Genomic DNA, 20,068 nt, shown 5'->3' with positions numbered 1-20,068 from the left:
GAATGGAACAAAATAGTTGAATAACTAATTGTTAAAACTCAGATATCTGATGAACGCTGACAACAAAATGTTTATTAAGCCCAGACAAATACACACAAGGGGCCCTATCTGAGCTGTGTCATAGTCACATGCTGACCAAAAAGGCAGCAGATCTAGAATGCAACAAACAAAGACTGGCACTTTCTGTATACAGGGACTGTGTAGTGTGGGTCCTGAATGTCTGACTTCTTTCTAATCAGAGGCTCATTGAGGGTGCAAAAGAGAACAGCATCCTTAAACCACTGAGCAAAGCAATCAGCCTAGAACTCCATAGCCAGAGGAATTATTCAAGAATAAAAGCAAAGTAACAATTTTCAGATCAAGGAAAGCCAGGAAAATTCAGTCCCATTAGATTTGCATCAGCCCTTCGCCCTGCCAAAATGTTAAAAGGATTTATCCATGATGAAGACAAATAATTCTAGACAGAAACTTGAATCTTGAATGAAGAACATAAAAAATACTAGATATCTGGGTGAAAGGCATGGACCTCTTTTTAAACCTTTCTTTTAATTTCTTGATGGTCTATATAATTTTAAACCACAAATTTTTATCTTATTGTGAGATTTATGCTGTGGGGGGACTCGTGGCCCTGTGTAATTACATGCCTATACTTCATGGGAAGTAATCTATTGCTAAGTACAGTGGACTTAGAAAGCTTAAGGATATATTCTGTAATCCCTACGGACAACTTATATAAGGAACGCAAAATATAATAGACATAAAAGGGCTGGAGAGAGTGCTTAGCAGTTAAAGGGGCATGCTTCTTATGAAGAGGATGCCGGTTCAGTCCCCAGCAGCTATATGAGGTGGCTCACAGCCACCTGCATCGCAGCTCCAGCAGGATCTGGTGCCTCTGGCTTCTACCACACCTGCATTTTGTTTCATATATGCACAGACATACATACATAATTTAAAATATTAAAAGAACAGCCAAATAATTTAAGCCAAAAAAACTTAAATTGGCATTCAACTGGAGCCTAAACCAGCATGTATGTGTGTGTTCATTATCATAGTCACTGCTTCAGAAAGCAGGCAGCAAAAGGTGACAAAAACCAAAGAACCAAACAGACTCATAGTCATACTTGATTATACATCACCTCACCAACCAAACACATAGGAATTATCAGAATAACATTTCAGCAGCTAGCCTTAGCTGTCGCTCATTTAACATGACATCATGGCACAGTGCACATTCTTTTTATATGCACGTGGTGTGCTTATCAGAATATAATCTACTATTGGCCAAAAAACAAGTCTCAAGTTTTAAAAGAATAGAACCTTAAAGGTTCTTATCTGACCCCAGCGAAGCCAAAGTAGAGGTCAACAGCAAGGAGATACTTGAAGGGTATAAATTGTCAGGTAAGGAGAAATCACAGGCTAATTAAAATATTTAAACTGATAATGAAAGCAGAACATACCAAAATTATACAGTGTACCAAAATTTTAATCTGGAAGAAATTGTGTCTTTAGATTACTGTAATACATAAGAGGAGATTTTCCATATAATGGTTGAATTAATAAGCTGGCTAAAAAGTTTGTAAAGAAATGCACAACTTAGAAAAGCCAGAGCAGCACTACAAACAAAATTGGAGGATATGTGCCATCTTACCGTAACACTGCAAGGCCACTGTAACCCTGGCAGTGTCGTGCAGTGTGACAAGATGACAACAAAGGAAGTAGAGTGTCTAGAACTAAGAGCAGCCCTGTGTGGTCAGTCCCTCACTCATTTCCTAAACAAGCACACCAAGGCCAGTCCCTAGGGGAGGGCGACCCCTTCAGGTAATGGTGCTGGGACAATTGTCTGTGTGAAAGGGGTAGGGAGACATAATCTTTTACCACACAGTAAACAAAAACTAGTGCAAAGTAGATCATTAATTCTAAATAGCAGAGCTTAGTCTTTAAAAATAGGGAAGAGTGTGGGTACCCTAAAGGTTGCTGGAATCCATGTGATGTATAAAACCCACCTTTATTCTTTCTGCTGAGAGCAGTTTGATTTCTCTGAACTCTGTTGTAAAAATGCCATCATTTCCTCTGCTTTGTCATGTGTGTACTTCTGCTCCCCTCAAGTCTAATTTCTTTGAGGAGAGAATTCTTATTTTACCCTGGCTCTCCCAAAGCTTGATGTGTACAAGTCTTATTTTTGTTGTGGTTTTCTTGGGAGCAAAGGGGAATGTGCACGTTTATGAAGTTTCTTCTGTATCACTGTCCACCTTATTTTTTGTTTAAAACAGTATCCCTCACAGAACCCAGAACTCACCAGTTGGCTGGCCAGTAGGCTCCTGGGGGTGTTTCTGTCTCTATCCCTGCCATCCCCAGCTGTACTGAGATTATGGGTGTTAGAGATCGGAGCTCAGGCCCTTATGCTTACATAGCTGGGGTTTTAATTACTCTCAGTCATTCCCCCAGCTTTTGTGCCTTTCTTCTCTTGCTCAAATACATAGGATAGAAATCCACTGTACTTGATAAGTTTCTAGTTCATTCAAGTTCTTTAATGAATGAAGATAAACTGCTGGAGAAAGGGGCTCAGCAGTTAAAAACACTGGCTGCTCTTCCATAGGTCACAAGTTCAACTCCCAGCAATGACATTCATAGTGTGATCCAAGGCCCTCATCTGTCTGGCATGCAGGTGTACATGCAGATAGAGCACTCATTCAAAAAATAAATAAATAATTCTTAAAGCATGTACTGCTATCAAAATATATTAAATACAAGAAATTGTGATCTCTTAACACGGTTTCCTTACAGATTTAAACACACGCATTCACGCACGCATGCACACACACACATAAACCTCTACCTCCAAAACTGCCAGATTTTTTTTTCTGCAACTAAACCCTAGAAAATATTATGTGGATGTTTGTGTAAGGATCATTTGGGTAATAACTAAGGCTGGAGTTTTAAAAAGAGTTCAAAATGTTCTCTGATTAACTGTTTCTTACATAAGGAGTCTATAGGAAGCCAGCCTCAGCAGGTAAGTTGCTTGTAGCCAAAACCGGTGACCTAAGTTCTATTTCTAGAACTCACACAGTGGGCAGAGAGAACTGCCTCCCACATTTTGTCCTCTAACCTCCACACAAAAGCTACAGCATTCATAAACACGTGCACATACACACCAAACACACAAATATTAAAATGGTGGGTTTGTGGGAGTAAGTCTGAATTGATGGATTATTTTCACAGGGATTTTTTTCAGCTAACATTGCCCTGGTTTGTTGCTTGCAGTTGGTCTCCTTGCTGGTGTTAAGGGTAGAGAAAGGGTAGAACCATGCTGTGGTTAGAACAGGGCACCCTACTTTTCTTGGCTTCTCTGGATCACATTAGACAAAGAGATTTCTTTGGCTAACATTAAAAACACAAAATAATGAATGCTCGTGAGGAAAACAAAAGGGTCTGTGTACAAGTTTCATGACCTCCTACCACAACAGATAGCAAAAACATCCTCACGTGCTAATTTATTTGTGCTGTGTCCCAATTTGGAGAGTCCTTTAAAAATTTTAAGCAGATCCTGTTTGTGATCACTGATCAGGAAGATGAGCACGAACCTGTCTAAGTAATAAAACTGACTTTTTTAAAAAGTATTTTTATTATAAAAGTTGAGGAGAGGAGGGCAACATGAAATCCGTCAGATACTTCAGCATCAGGCCGAAATGGCAGGAAGTCATAACTCCCGGTGAGTTCTGAAGAAGCTCATTAGATATTTGGGTTCCCAATTTGCTGTTCATGTGCCTCACTCTGAAAAATCATTGCTCATGCTACATTGTGCCGCTCTGTGTGATGACAGGAGTCAGGTGGCTGTGAGATGAGGTGACTGTCTCTGGAGGGTAGAACCTATCAGAGTCTAGTAAAGACACTATCAACGTTTTCTTTAAGTTGGACACCAGACCCTAGCTCTCTGCATTTTGCTTGAAGATTGACAGATAACTGAAACTGGAGCCACAAATACACCAAAATACCCATTATTTTCACAGGAATCTTGAAGTCTGTTATCTTAGGTATAAAAAAATCTGAAATTTTTGTATCAAATTATATAGGAAAGCTGTAAGTTTTTTGCTGTTCACAGGACAGCATTTAGTTTCACATGTCATAACACATAAAATGACTTGCCTTGGTTTGAGCCTGCCATAATTTGTTTAATGCTGCTATGACTTGAAGCATTATATTGATCACTTGGTGTTCACTGTAGAGACTTGTGTGTGTTCATTTAAATGAGTAGTTAAATCCACTAAAAATCCTAAATGTATAAGGTAGTTAATCATCAAGTCATGGGAATGAAAAATATATATGGTAATGTCATAAATCATAAATTCTTATTTGTCCTTGATTCAGCCACTTTTCCTAAAGTAAACATAGCCATAGTTGACGTCACTACTTTTAAGGCATTCCTGGCATTAGCAATGATTTAGTCTCTTGGATCTTGTGAAATTCAGTCTCGATGGATGTCATCCATTTTTAATGCTTTTGTGCATAAATTTTCTCAATGCACTATGTAATAATACTTCATTAAGTATGAGGTTTTGGGCAGGAATTTCGTTGTCTTTATTATATTAGTCCCTCTCTGCCTTCTAAAGCACCATTGGTAATGATTCCAATGAACAAAGAAAATCTTTTTTTTTTTTTAACTGCTTCACACTTGCTAAATTTCTTTGTTTAGTTTTCCAGTTTCTTCAGTTCCTCTTGCCACAGTCTGTGGAAACAAACTGACATTAGAAACATGCCTTTTTTTAAAAAAAAAAATCATATAATTAAGCCATGCTCTTTATGTATAATCTTAATAAACTCAGCAGTAAGTGATCTTAGTTATTTTGCTTTAAAGATGCTATCACTTAGCTATAGAGTCTGTTTCTGTGTAAATGTAAAAGGACAGTTTATTGAGAAGACTTTTTTCTGTTTTTCTCCTTTGTACTTATGATGCCATCCTTGATGCACACTAAATCTGACAGCATGTTTTGTATACAGTGCCTTTCAAATTTCAGTCTTTGAAAACCTGAGCAAATTCCTTACAAATGAAGCACAGTGCCTTATTTATTAAGTAGTCTTCTCTCTTCTTTTCATTGAACTTCTGTTCTTTGTTTGTAATTTTTCTTTTGGGGCTCCTGTTTTATTTGCAGTATTGGAGGAGCCATGCTAGCCATATTATATTAAACAAATATAATAATTTATAAGTGACTATTGTGAAAATTGACCACAAGTAGCACATCTTGGGCCCCTCCACATAGTTGCCAATGCAGCTCAACGTGGAGGACCAACCACTTGTAAAGCCTGGTGGGCAGTGCCTGAGACATAGCCAAGGTGCAGTCAGATAAGAATACTTACTTGTCTTCCAAATAAAATAGCCTATCATTTACTATCATAAATTAAACACTATTAATAATTGTTGACTTGCCAACTCTGCAAAAGCATATGTAATATCCGATGGCTCTTGTTTAACTCTGCTACTGCCAGCAGAAGTCGCATATGCAGGAGCAGGAATAATTTACCTTGTGTGACGCTGCAGCATCACATTGTCATCTACAGACTTTACCCTAGAACTACCCAGTTGAGTTATACACAGAAGAAACATACACAGTGAACAAAACAGCAAAATCTCGTGATGTTTTAAGTAATTTACAGTTGTGTGTCAGGCAGTATCCATGGCTGTTGTGTGTCACACAAGCCACAGGTTGAATACCCTAGCTTAGAGTAAGGGGGATTGGTTGAGTTTTTAAATTAAGTCATCTCAAGAGTCTCTCTGAATACATATCCTGTGTTATTGAATCCAGAAGAGACAAAATTACAAAGAAGCAGAATTGACCTTACTTTAAAACTTAGGACCCTGATTTATCTTTTGTTCCACTTTGACCCCTGCAGTGTCCCCAGAAGGTATCTGTAATTAAGATCAATTTTCATGTTTTTCCAAAATAAGCTTTGAATCCTGAGGATTTGGGTATTAGTTAACCTAGACCTTAAAATTCTATACCAAAGAAATTTGAAGAAATTATTAAGTGGGAAGAATAGTACAACGAGAACTTTGGGGACTGAGAATTTGGGGCTAGAGTACTAGAGCAGTCACCTAACAGCTGTAAAAACACAGCCATAGGAGCGTCCACCTGCCTAATCCGTTGATCTGTAACATGAAAAATAAGAAATCTCTTTTCATACATTTCTTTTTTAAATCATATATTTTAGTTCATATGCTATTTTCATACCTCATAATTCTTAGTTCTTCATCCTTGATTATAAGAAAATACACATCTTAAAGAAAATATCTTAACCCTGCCTGAGGTGATGATACATTCCTGCAATCTTAGCACTCAGTAGGTTGAGGTCAGCCTGAACTACACAAGTGTCAGCACTACCTGGGCTACAGTGAGACCCTGGCTCAACCGCTGCTCCGCCCCCAAATGCTATATAATCCTGTAAGAATGAGGGATTGGGTAAATATTAATAAAAGTTTTATGAATATGACTAGATAAATTCTGTTTTATATTATTTTAGTAAGTTTTAATATGGATTAAATATATCTGCCTTGAAAGGCATGCTATTGTACTAGGGTCACTGAACTTACAGATTTAAAACATGTTAGAGCTTTCGTACCATGCATGATCTGTTCAGCTATTGCTCTCCCTTTGTTCCATGTAAACATCTCTAGATGATATGTAAATGGAAGCAAGTGACAAGCCAGCTGTGACTCACCAGCTTGATCTTTTACAGTATTTACTGGAGGTAGAAAGCACGAAAGCCCCCCCCCCGTCTCTGACATAAACTATGTTAAATGTTCATTTGGATTTTTCTTATTACTAAGATAAAGAAGTCAGGCTATAATGATTTGCCTTCTTATTTTAAGCTTTTGGTCACTAAAGTGTTTTGGTTTTATCACAGGCAGGGGAAGGCACAGCAACACTGTTGCCTCTAGACTTAGTTATGGCTACTTACTACCTTGACAGAAGAGTCAGCAGTTGTGAAGCAAAGTTGGAATTTGTTGAGTAAAAGCAACTTAGTTTGTTCCCAAGTGGGTTTCTCAGAAGTCATGCATGTGTATGTGATTTTGTGGTTTTGAAATTACATTGCTCAAAGGATGTAATTTATAACTTGGTTGAAAGAGTAAAGCCAAGTGTTGAATTATGGAGAAAAGTATAAGCTGGTATACTTACTTCTCTTGTCTTGAAGGATTTCCTTTTGTGGAAGAAACTGTAATGTGATTTATGAGGTGTATCATTTCAGGTGCAGCAGGGGTGGGGGGTGGGTGCTGGTAAGGTTACCCTCAGGTCACATGCTATATATCTTTAAGCCTAGGTCATTAACTGTTTTAACAGTCTTTCAGATAGCTCTCAGGAAAAGAAGTATTGTCTTGAGGCGGACAATTGTTACAGAAGTTCTGACTTTGTCCATTTGTGTTAAAACAGTTGACCTTTTGGCTAGTGGGAAATACAAGGAAGATCGTAGGACCTCAGGTACTCTTTTCCCTTCCCCTCCCCTGCCCCTAATTGCCTGTGTGTCTCCATCTTACCAAAGTTTAAAGGCACCTTCTCCTGGAAGATAAAGCCATAATCTAAGGATAGAATCAGCATGAAATCACAACATGGTAGAGTGGCATGAGTGTAAAAATCACAGAACTTCTTTGGAACATTAAGATCCAAAACAACTTTAATCTTACAGTCTATGAGACCAACCCCTGCCTTCTACGTCAGTCTTATACCCTTAACTTTAATGATAGATGTATTAATGAGTATTCCTCCAGTGTGTGAAAACTACGTTGAATGTAGGCTTTGAAAAATAATCACATTATGCTGCTGCAGTATATTGTAAGACATTTGTAGAAGGATAACTAACTGTACGTATACTGTGACTGACTCAATGCCACGTAGATTACCATTGGTAAACCTTATTGCTCTGTGAGAAACAGTAGAGATACAAACATCAGACTAAGGAACCAGTTGGCAGAGTGAGTATCCAAGTGGAGATTGAGCCTTGTGTATAATTAATTTCTTATTGCTTCCCCAACAAACTGCCATAGACGAGTATATTATCTTATAGTCATAGACATAGAAACTGAATCAAATCCCAGTGGGCTAGAGTAAAGGTTAGGAGGGTTGCACACTTCTGAAGGCTCCAAAGGAGAAGACTCTGTAGACAGTGATGACTTCATATGTCCTAGCTTTAAGGTATAGGCCTCTCGGAGGGGGCTGCTAATCTACCTATCATGCTGAGTGGAAGGAAAAATTAAGCAATATTGTGCTTTTATCCTTTAAAAGGACTGGTTATTATCAGAGAGTAAGGACTTCAGCACAGTTTGAAACTAGTAGATCCTACTTCTGTAACATTTTTATCAGTGTTAGGCATTTGATACTAGTATAGGTATATTGCCTCTGTGTCTCCAGATAATCAAACTTTGAATTCAACTCAAATTAGACTTGGTTCGGTGCCCTCACCATCTGTTAGCTTGTTTCATAGTTTCTGTTAGAAAAGATGTCTTTTCCTGAAGGGTAAAAAAATAAAAAATATGTTCAGAACAAAATGCATATAGTGTCCTGCGCTCAGGAGACTAAGGTATAAGGAAATTTTGGGATCTTTTTATCTCTTCTGTCATAAACAGTTTAATGTCACATTTAAAGACACATTAAAGTGTGATCCTAGCCTCTGTCTTCTTTTTTTAGAACTGGTTTCAATTTGTTACCCCCCCCCACCCCTTTTTATCTTTTTCAATACTTATTTCTTGCCTTTCTATTAAGCGAATAAGTAATTGAATTTGGAATATAAATGTCCTTGCTACCCTGTAGACAATTAGCTCTAATTTTCAAAAATAGTGGGAGGCACACATACAGAGAAATTAATTAATAATTAAATTGTTTTTAAATTGGTAACAATAGATACTGTCCTTCAGGAGGAATAATAGAAATTTTAGATAGGCTACATTTCTTTGTTTGGTTGGTTTTTTGAGACAAAGTCTCACTACAGTCTGGACAGACCTAGAATTCATCACCTGGCACATGCGCTGGGATTAGGGGTGGGAGCTGCCAAACTCAGGTGGTGATTTGTGTGCTTTGTGTCTCTGTACAAACTTGTAATGCTTCAGGCCAAAGGCATGTATAATTGAATAACTTTTGTGCCTTTTTAAAGGCCATTTCTTCTGTTTTGACCAATGAATTTTCACAATCAAATTCTTCATCTTACCAAAACGAGTTATTTAGTATACCAGGTTTTAACTGTTCCAGAGCCCACCGCTTGTCTTGTTTTAAATAGGTGCTTGTATTTTTTTCTTTTCTATTGATTGAGACTTTCATATAGGTTTCTAATGTGTGTCCATTGGAACATCAGTAGCCTCTGAGTCTGCATGCCTGAAAGAACAATTTCTGTCTCCCAGCAGTCTTCGGTCACCTCTGAAGCTCCTCTGCTAAGGGTGGGAATTCCTCCCTGCTTCATGTGGGATTTTGTATGACTGGAATCTCTCTCAATCAGGTCTTGTACACACAGTCATGGCTTCTCTGTTTCCTTGTTCCTCTGTTGTATGGAGAAAGCACTCTTACTGTAGTCACCCATTACCTCTTTTGGATACAGTCTTTCCATGTCTTCTTTCTTGATGATCCCTGAACCTTGGGAGAAAGGAGTGTGATACAGACACATAGAGTCTATTTCTTTAAGCAGTTTCAGTTATTGAAAAGTTGAAGATACAGAGATTTTTCTGTGTGCCACCAAACCTCATTGATACACACATACTGTCGCCTGTACAGTCAACATTCTGCACACTAGCGTAGTACAAGTGAACTGGCATCAACATATCATCACCCTACTCATAATTTGTTCTGTGTTACATATTCTAAGGGTTTTGATAGCGTGCAATGACATGTACTCAGCATTACAGTACTAGATAGAATAGTGTCACTGCACTAAAGCTGACTTGCACTTTATCCATTCCTCTTTCACTGATCCTTTTATCTTCTTCATAATCATGCATATCCTATAATGTCATAGAGATGTAATCATAGTATATGGTCCTGTGACCATATGCTTCTCTTGCTTCACAGTATACATCTGAAACTCTTCTATGTCTTTTTATTTTATTTTTTTGGCTTGGTATTATTTTAAGTATATTTGCCACTTATATTACATGGATACTGTCATTTCAATGTGTTTTTGCTTCTGCCAGAACCCATGTAGAAAGTTGGTTGCCAGTATTGATGTCCAGAAGTGGTATCATTAAGAGGGATTAATGTTATTCTTCTGAGAGTGGATTAATTCTCAAGTATGTTGTGAGGTGTGAGTCAGCTCCTTTGTTCCCTCCCTGTCTTCTAAATACATCTGCTTGGAGTCTTTCATACATTCCTCCTGCCATGTGCTGGGTCTGCTGTGTTATGAAGCTCTCACCACATGTAGCCATGGATGCTTTGAACTGGTACAGACAGCTTTGAACTGCCTTGGAGGTGCTGGAACCATACCTGGGTCCTCTACAGGAATAAGAATTGTTCTTAACTTCTAGGCCATCTCTCTGGCCCAAATAGCACCTTCTGATGTGTGACAATGTCAGCCTTGTGGCTTTGTTCTTCAGAATTGTGTTCATTCTTGGTTAAGGTCCAGAGAATATGCTATGCAGTGTAATGAAACGCCCTTGAGCTGTGCTTTTAGCACATAGCTAGGGATTGGTAGAATCTTTTTCTCAATGCTATTAATACGACCCAGGGTGAAGCTCAGCCCTGGCAGTCATTCTACCACTGAACTAGATATGCTTGACCCCAAAAAAGGTGATTTTAAAAATTCGTACAACTACCGTTTCCCACATTTCTATAAACTCCATATGTTGTATATTCTAAAAACTGCTACTCCCAAGTGTCTGTTACCCCAGACCTACTGAATCAGAAACTGCATTTTACAAGATACTCGGGTATTTAGATATACCAAAGTTTAAAAGATCCTTCACTAAAAGAGCACCAAGAGCACCTGTGATGTGGTGTGGTACTTTACTTTGTACAACTTGAAAATCATATCACAATCCATATCCATATGTAAAACCATACCAACAGTAAAAAGATTACTCTTCATTTGTTTTGAGAAACTTCTCATGTTAGAACTACTGTTCAGACTGTTGGATGGTCGCTGATAAGAAGAACAGGCATGCTCAGTATAGCAGCTCGGATTACCAGGCCATCGGTTCATGCCCTAAAGGTTTTCTGGTAGGTTCAGTGTAGTTCATGTTATTCTGCTTGGTATTAAAATGGTTCTGTTCCTTGTTTCTTTTTACTTTTTCCTTTCTATCAATGTTAGGGGGGTTATTATAAGAACCATACAACTTATGTCTAATGTGACATATTTTATAAATGCCATTATTGTATAAAGCAGGGGTTTAGAGTCACCCAGGCCTGGGTTCTCATATTAGCTCCTGTTTCCTGGTATTATGCCATTGAATCTCTTTTCTCATCAATACATTAGAAAAATGATACAGGGTTGTTAAAAGGATAGATGGGTTAGCATAGTTTTCAGCATAGTATCTGTGTATTGTCTCAGTGTTAGCTTCTTTCCTCCATTCCTAAAACTCCAATTAAAATTCCCCTATAGAACTACTGAGATACTGATGCTCCATTGTTAGCAACTATGCACTTAGCAACTATGTAGTTGCTGACAAATGTATCAAATCCAAGCAACTCAAATTTATTGTTAGAAGTATCTGGGAACAGATTCCCCCCCTTTCTTTAAGGAAAATAAAAGCTTTAAAATTTTTTCTTTTAGAATATTTAGATGGGAACAAATACAGAGACCCACAGCCAGAAAATGTGCCGAGAGTGAGACCCTATAACATTCAGTCATCTCGGGGCTCAGAGAACACTGAAATAGGAGGCAGAAGGAGTGTACAAGCCAACAGAGATGGAGGACAGCAAGGGAACAAGCAGGATTAACTGACAGACGAACTCACAGACGGTGACAGCACCCACACGCCTGCACAGCTCTACAGCAGATGGGGTCCTAGCACAGAGAAGTGGACGAAAGCCCACATCCCTAACTCAGGATGCTACTTGATAACCAGTAGCAAATGAAAAATCCGTTCTTTCCAGTGGGGTCTCAGCAGGAATAAAAACCACTCTAAGGGCAGGCCTCATGCCCAGCAGTAGATGGCCAACACAAAACCAACACAGTAGTGTGTGTGTGCACCTGTGTGTGTGTGTGTGTGTGTGTGTGTGTGTGTGTGTGCTTCTAGTTTTGTGTTCTTATGGGATTACTGTGTGTGTGTCTCTGTGTCTATATATGTTCCTTGTGCTTTTTCTTTGGCTCTTTTTCTTCTGTTTGAATGTTTTGGTTTGGTTTTTTATTATTAATATTATTATTATTCTTTAAAAGTCTGTTTTTTGAAGAGAGGTAGCTCTCAGAGGAGTTACAAAGGGGAAACCGTAATCAGAATAAATGTATGAAAAAAAATCTATTTCCAGTAAAAAAAAAAAAAAAAGAGGGAAGAAAAAAGAAAGGATAAAAGTACCAATTTGTTTGTGCTATCTTTTGAAAGTCTTTAGTCTTAGGTTGCTTTAGTTGTCATATCCCTTTCCCCTGCTCTAGTCCCTTCCTCTTGCCAAATAGTCACTTCTCTCCTTTCATGTTCTTTCATTGTCGTGGAGGGTCTGCCTGTGAGAGATGTATTAATTATTTTTCTGTGGCTCTGATAAAATATTATGGCCAATGCAAAGTAAGTAAATGAGTTTATTTAGGCTTACAGTTCCGAGGGGTTAAAGTCCACGCTGTTAGGGAGGCATGTCAGCAAGCAGCAGGCATAACCGAAGCCGCAATCATGAAGCACAGGCCAGCAAAATGGAAGTAGCCTGAGGATTTAAACTCTCAAACCCAAACCAGAGATATTCATCAACAAGGCTACACCTCCTCCTCATCCCCCAATAGCTCCACCAACTGGGGACTGTGTGTTCAACCATCCGAGCCCTCTGGGGACATTCTCATCACACCACCACAAGAGAGAGCATGGGAGAGTTGTCTACGGTGTCTGGCTTCTTTTTTCCTTCCATTTCTCATAAACATCATGATCTCTGGCTCAAAGGACAGATTCTTAAAAGGTTTCACCACTATCTATCAAATTTTAAAGTCTATATATTGACCCCAAATTTTCCAAATATTATTATGTAACTTGATAAGCTTCACTTCTTAATTCTACTGCTTCTCCACTTCCAAGCATCATCCCCCAGCCTTCCCCATAGGGAGGTAATCAGTCCTACCTCTTTCTAGCTTGAGAGACCAGCAAGGAACACATCATATCCTGAATATCGTCTCTGCACTTTTATTTTATCATCAGAGAAAACTTAATTCAGTGTCCATTTTTATCTTAATATATTCATGGCCTCTTTCCAAGAATTTCAGGTACCTTGGAAGTAGCCTGACATTTAGCCAAAGGCATGAATGATTAATTCAGAGTTGCGTTTTAAAGACAGAAGAAGGAGTTGGATTTCCAACCACAACTATGTTAAATATCACACTTAGACTACACTGATTCCCCATGTGCATCTGATTCATCTGCTTTTTGTAGGAGTTGGTATTTATTTTTGTCTTCTGTGTTGCTTCAAGTCAGACAAAGCTTTAATATTAAGTATTGCTGCAGTCTTCTGGTGAGAGCTGGCTGTGACCTGAGAGTGGCAGTGTGCTCAGCACGTCGCTCTTCACATTAAGTCAGGTCTGTCCTTCCTATGTGTCCAAGGGCCATCATGCTTGCTCATTCATTCATTCCATCTTCCCTCCCTCCTTCCTTCCTTTGTAGATTTATGGTGCATTAATCAATTGTACTTTTCATGGTTATGCAATAGACTTGTTCGGAGTACTCTGGAAGTCGTCTAGTCCCCTTAGGTTGTCTTAGGCATCGCTTTCCCTTCACTGAGTCAGGGGTCTGTTTCCATAGCATATAGTTGTGTTTTGTGATTGAACTGAGCTATGATTGGTTTTGATATCTTGTCTTACTGGGTTTTATCTCAAAATATGAGGTTTGTTTTTTAATATGTTTTCGTGTTGTGTATATGGGTTTGGTTTTATGCACCATGTGCGTGCCCGGTGCCCACAGAGGCCAGGAAGAGTCAGATGTCTAAAGCTGGAGTTACAGATGATATGAACAGCCCTGCTCTTAACTGCAGAACCATCTCTGCAGCCCCAGAACATAAAAGTCGTAGAAAACCTACTCTACGCTGAATGCTAGCCCAAAATATTCTCCATTTAAATTGGCTAGTATGACCAAAACTTTGAAAGCAGTAGGTCTATCAGAAATTATTAAACCATAGTAATGGAATTTTTAAAGATTATTCAGTCATTGCACAGAAACCCCATCATGAAAATGTTCATGTCATTTTACTTTTAATTACATTCAAACTAATTAAATTCTTCTTGAATGTTACATAAACTCTACCTCTTGATTTTAAGCAAGAGCCCAGGGAAAATAATAAAATAAAAATTGCCTTTGCCGCTAGAGAGGTTTTTCTGGCCTATAACTACAAATTTTGTTGTTTCTATTATTGACTTGTGCTCTCCTAAAGATTCTTTGGGGTAATGCTTTCATTTTAAGCAACAACCATTGCTGCCACGCATCATAAACAAGCACCGGTTCCTCAAAGTTCTATCTCATAGGCTTCTTTTAGAAGGCAGCATATATTGTCTTCATCTTTGAAGGTATACTTCTAAATCACACTTTTTATCATGATCCCTAAATTCCCAAAGGGATCATCTTTAGACTTCTTTTAGAGTTAGGTTCCTCTTTGAGTTGAGTTTTCAAGGAGCAATTTTTTTCCCCACCATTTCCATATTTTCTGTGAGAGATGACTAATGTTTGGCATTGGTTGCTGTATGCCAGACAGTAAGTCTGCCTCAAGCTACCTTCTCCATGGTTCTGTCCCTGCCTTTCTGCCTCCTTCAAAACCGTCTGGGTTTTTAGTGTTTTCAGCAAGTCAAAAAACGTTGTGTCCTATAAATCTAGAGAGATTTGAGCAATTTTCTATTAGAATATGTTTGAAATGATGGTAACAAAGGATAAAACAGAAGAGTCCTGAATGTGAGGTAATCTTACAAATGAGTTGTAAGGTTTCTTCCTCTTTTGAGGCCTACAGATAGGTTATGTATCTCTGTCCACTGCAGACAGTGTTTGAGGAAGATCCAACCATGCAGACCGTCAGGCAGGCTTCTGTCGTACTTTGTTACTCCTTCAGTTAGCCGAGCTCAGGCTCCCACTACCTGGCAGACAAATTGAGGAGGAAGGAGCTGACTCAGGAACATTATTTGATCTGTCTTTTCACCCATTGTCCCTTTAAAACCAACCTTAGAGTGTGTTAGAACTGTCTGTACAGCAGGAAACCTGCCGCCCGGTGTTCAGGTAGCTCTAGCTTTAGGAGGTGGAGTAGATTATGGAAGGATAGCAGGGCTCATGGCTGCTTAACGTGAAATATCGAGTGATCTAGAGGGAAACACAAGTGTGGTGGTATTACTGCTGCAAATCACTGTGGGAGATGCTCACGAGTGTCACGGTAAGGCTGCACCTTCCGTGGGCGCTCATTTACGGAGCTGCTTCCTCAGGATAGAGCGTCGGCAACACATGTCTAATAGGTACATTCATTTTAATATGCTCATTCATTGAATAGTCCTGATTAATTAGTACATGTCACCATCTGGTACTTAGTGAGACTATTCATTTTTTAAATGTTGAAATTGCAGGGAATGGTGCACACCAATTAAAATCCTTTTAACTGGATTGTGTTGGTATAAAGTATACGTGTAGGAGGACTTCATTGGAATTCAGCATGCATCTCAGGGTACATGCATCAGCCTGAAGTCAATTAGAACAAAGAAAGTCAAGAGAGGGGAAAATGAAGGAAGTGCTGTCCGTTTTGTAAATGTGTTTGCTCCTATGCTAGGCTTTGCCTGTTTCTCCTCTCACTTCTAGTTGTCCTCCCACAGTTTTGTCTGGGAGATCCTGTCTCTTACTCTCCATTTTTACCTTCCTTTTGTGGCTGGGGTCCCCACATCCTCATCTCCCTAAGACCTGAGAATGAGTGAATAAATACCTTTAGGTCAGCGCAGTAAAAATCCAGTACCCCACCGTTCTCTCCCTTTGGAGAGATTTGAGCATCAGTTACCAATTTTTTGGCTAACTTTTGTGAGTTTGAAATCTTTAATATTAAACCATTTTAATTAAATAATCACTTAGTGCCACTGTGACCTGATTTTTATGCAAAATACAATTAGGAGTGCTTTTTTCCCCCTATTTTTAAAAGTTCTTTTAATGAGTTTATTTTATAATCTAATAAATGTAAATAATAAAACCATTTGTATGAAAATGTTTCCAAAACATATTCACACTTTTGTTGCTTTGTTTCTTGTTAAACATAGCATACCAAACATAATTTAACATTTCTTGCTGGCCTGCTGTAATTAGTGTCAACATCAACACAATGCTATTCTAGAATATGGTAATACCATTAAGGTATATAGGGCTGTTTGCCCTGCCCTGAAATGGTTTTGGGTTTCCACGCTTGCTTTTTCATGTTTTATCTCCCCATCTGCCATTGGGAGTCCCTTGTCACCATATGAATGTTTCTGTCTTCAGTAAAACTAGGTAGCACCAGGGGTTGGGGGTTTTAGCTCAGTGGGGGGTTGGGGATTTAGCTCAGTGGTAGAGCGCTTGCCTAGCAAGCACAAGGCCCTGGGTTCGGTCCCCAGCTCTGAAGAAAAAAAAAAAAAACAACTAGGTAGCACCGCACCACTTATTTATCTCTCTGAGAAGCAGATCAGTGCCATAACGGACGGAGAAATGTCTCTTGCCTTCACGTACCTGAAGTTAATGAGGGAAGGAAGTGTACAAACAACAGTGAGGAGCATGCAATAAGGGTTTGGGGAAGGATCCGTTAACTTAAGATGAGCAGCTTCACGGCGGAGTTCACTTTGACGTGGGCTGTAGAATTTTGAGCAATTGTCCCAGGAGTGGACCTGCAGGAAAGGATGCTTTTAAAAAATGAAAGATAGTATCAGGAACATGCATTACCTTTCATTCTCTGGAGTTCAAGGGTGTTAAATAGACAGTTGAGCCCTCTGTGATTTTATGGAGAAATAAGGTACAAAGCGGGCTATTTTTGTTAAAAGGGAAATTAGGAAACGGCAGTATATCATCTCAGCATTCTATTCACAAAGCAAATCCAGGACCCGCGTGTGGTTTGCAGGCAGGTCAACAGGAGAGGGCAGACTAAAGGACTGAAAGTCAGCCGTTGAAGTAGGATCTGGGTATTGCATGAGATGGACCATTCAGAGTTGGCCCAGCTTGAGAGTTTCCCAGTGTTGAGACTGCCAAGGACTGAAAATGATTGTGGAGGAAAGCTAATCAGTTGTGTGTGAAGAGAGGTCTACAGGTAACCAGAAGCTGATGTCCAGTGCTTCTGAAGACAGAAGCACGAGGTGTAGACACTGCTTAAACGTTTACAAATGGACAAAACCATGGGAAAATCATTAGAGCCCTGCCCTTCCCTTTTATTTCAGTGTTGGGAATCAAACCTGGGGCATCACATTCAGGCTCAGTAATTAATTTACCTCAGAGCCACATGCTATAGCCTTTTTATTTTTTCTGTGTGTGTATGTGATGCATGCATAGATAATCCACACGTGCACACCTGGAGGATACACTTTTTGTGGAGGTCAAAGGTTGACTTGTGGTACCAGATACGTTTCCATACCAGAAGTGCTTTTACACATGACACATGGTTTTAATTGTCTCAAGTTAATAAAGGACTCGAAATGCAACTTTATTTTTTTGCCTTGTTTGTTTGAACAATTAAAAATTGTATTTAACCCGAATTTGCATTTATGTAATATTTAGAATAGATTGTAAATTTTAGAAAAGATTTTAAAAGTGTTCCCAAACAGCCTGTTGATTATATGACATTCATCTGTTTATCTGTGTACATGTGCTGCTTGGCCTGAATATTAGAAAAAGACCCAAAAGGGCAAGTAGCAAAATTTTGGCTTTTTTGTTGTTGTTGTTGTTGTTGTTGTTGTTGTTGTTGTTGTTGTTCTGAGCAGCAAGGGTTGTTCTCTATCTTCATTTTCTGATTTTTTTTATATTATAAAGAATTAAGTTTCTCTTAATTTAAAAAGATGATAAAGTCCATAAAGCATGTTTGAGAAACTTGGGTAAACTTACAAAGGTACTTAGGGATATCTTTGAGTTTTCGTTACCTGTACTTCTAAGTGTCCTTGTAGTGACGGGTTGTTAAAATAGGAACAGAAAAAATACCAAGTGGTCTGCTGGTCATAAGAGCCGTAAGCCAGCCTTCTTCAGGCCTGGCAGACAGACACCTGACATGCAGGAGCCTCAGAGGCATCACCCTCCTAGGTCAGGGGCATCTTCAGTGGTGAGAATGCAGACCAGCACACTTTGGTGACGATGGTGTAGCTGATCTCCTGTCCAACCGTCTCCTTTTCTATTAAAATCCAGTATGTCCCCAAGGTCTAGGCTGTGGCTATTTTTCCTAAGGATCTGGGTATTTGAATGCTCTGATAGACATTCCTGTCTTTCCTACCCATCACTGACCCCTTAACTGCACATACTCAGCTCAGTTTCGTTTTTCTACTTTTACTCTATGTATGGTAAAATAAAGCTAACGAGATCGTTGCCGCTCTTCCACCTTCGTTGTCTCCCCGTCCATTTCAGCCACCTGTATGGTTCTTGTCACTCCTGCTGTATTATTTTTACTCAAGGTTGAGAGTCAAGTTTGTATGGACAACACATAAATTAAAGATATGGGTGTTCTGAACCACTCGCCTGGCTTCAGGATGTGTTTGATATCTTCTTTAGAGCATCAGATCAGTTTTGTTGCTGGGTTATTTTGCTCTGCCTTTCCCACTGTCTGTTGCAATTTGATGATCAAAGGAGTGTTACTGCTGTGAGCTGGATTGTCCACAACTTTATTATGCGTCTTGGGAAGTCATCCTGGGATTGGACCAAGAAAGGCCTTAGGGTCATCTTCATTTTCTCTTCCCCAGCACCCCATTGGTTAATAACTCTTTTTTTCCCCCTCCATCTTTATTAACTTGGGTATTTCTTATTTACATTTCAATTGTTATTCCCTTTCCTGGTTTCCCAACCAACATCCCCCTAACCCCTCCTTCTCCCCTTCTATATGGGTGTTCCCCTCCCCATCCTCCCCCCATTACTGCCCTCCCCCCAACAATCACGTTCACTGGGGCTTCAGTCTTGGCAGGACCAAGGGCTTCCCCTTCCACTGGTGCTCTTACTAGGCTATTCATTGCTACCTATGGGGTTGGAGCCCAGGGTCAGTCCATGTATAGTCTTTGGGTAGTGGCTTAGTTCCTGGAAGCTCTGGTTGCTTGGCATTGTTGTTCATATGGGGTCTCGAGCCCCTTCAAGCTCTTCTAGTCCTTTCTCTGATTCCTTCAACAGGGTCCCGTTCTCAGTTCAGTGGTTTGCTGCTGGCATTCGCCTCTGTATTTACTGTATTCTGGCTGTGTCTCTCAGGAGAGATCTACATTCGGTTCCTGTCAGCCTGCACTTCTTTGCTTCATCCATCTTATCTAGTGTGGTGGCTGTATATGTATGGGCCACATGTGGGGCAGGCTCAGAATGGGTGTTCCTTCTGCCTCTGTTCTAAACTTTGCCTCCCTAGTCCCTGCCAAGGGTATTCTTGTTCCCCTTTTAAAGAAGGAGTGAAGCATTCGCATTTTGGTCATCCCTCCTGAGTTCATGTGTTCTGTGCATCTAGGGCAATTCAAGTATTTGGGCTAATATCCACTTATCAATGAGTGCATACCATGTGTGTTTTTCTGTGATTGGGTTACCTCACTCAGGATGATATTTTCCAGTTCCCTCGATTTGCCTATGAATTTCATAAAGTCATTGTTTTTGATAGCTGAGTAATATTCCATTGTGTAGATGTACCACATTTTCTGTATCCATTCCTCTGTTGAAGGGCATCTGGGTTCTTTCCAGCTTCTGGCTATTATAAATAAGGTTGCTATGAACATAGTGGAGCATGTGTCTTTGTTATATGTTGGGACATCTTTTGGGTATATGCCCAAGAGAGGTATA

At 39.4% G+C, this 20,068-nt stretch overlaps 1 protein-coding gene across 10 annotated transcripts in view; it reads left to right on the top strand.

The window, feature by feature from the left end:
• Nucleotides 1-20,068, top strand: part of Peak1 (pseudopodium-enriched atypical kinase 1) — a 227,422-nt gene that overhangs the window by 138,001 nt on the left and 69,353 nt on the right.

Source organism: Rattus norvegicus, chromosome 8 (assembly GCF_021556685.1).
Source record: "Rattus norvegicus strain SHRSP/BbbUtx chromosome 8, alternate assembly SHRSP_T2T, whole genome shotgun sequence".
NCBI classification, from domain to species: Eukaryota; Metazoa; Chordata; class Mammalia; order Rodentia; family Muridae; genus Rattus; species Rattus norvegicus.
The sequence above is the reverse complement of the archived record's forward strand: the minus strand, read 5'-3'. Positions and strand labels throughout refer to the sequence as shown.